The sequence below is a fragment of the Aphanomyces invadans genome (assembly GCF_000520115.1).
Source record: "Aphanomyces invadans strain NJM9701 unplaced genomic scaffold supercont1.3, whole genome shotgun sequence".
Lineage (NCBI taxonomy): Eukaryota > Oomycota > Saprolegniomycetes > Saprolegniales > Verrucalvaceae > Aphanomyces > Aphanomyces invadans.
In genome coordinates this window covers 3,035,443-3,035,763 of record NW_008580148.1, presented here as the reverse complement: position 1 = coordinate 3,035,763, position 321 = coordinate 3,035,443, and positions in this window count along the sequence as shown.

Genomic DNA, 321 nt, shown 5'->3' with positions numbered 1-321 from the left:
ACAGAGCGCACCAAGAGCTGTCTAAGTGTGTAAGTTTGAGCACGAATCTCAAAAACGCGGGTCACTTTTGCCGAGTCAAAGGCAGCATACAAACTTCCATATACAGCATACACCAGAATTGACACACATTCAAAATGTCATCAACACGGCCCGACTTGACGAACGAGGAGCGCGAAGCCATCCTTCGGGAAGTCCTGTTCCAAAGCAACAACGGCTTTCCCACCCGGCTGCCTAAAGGCACAAGTCAGTTGCTGGCTGCAAAGTACCATTGCCACGTGTCTACTACACGCCGAATCATTGCGTTGGCCAAGGCCTAAGACG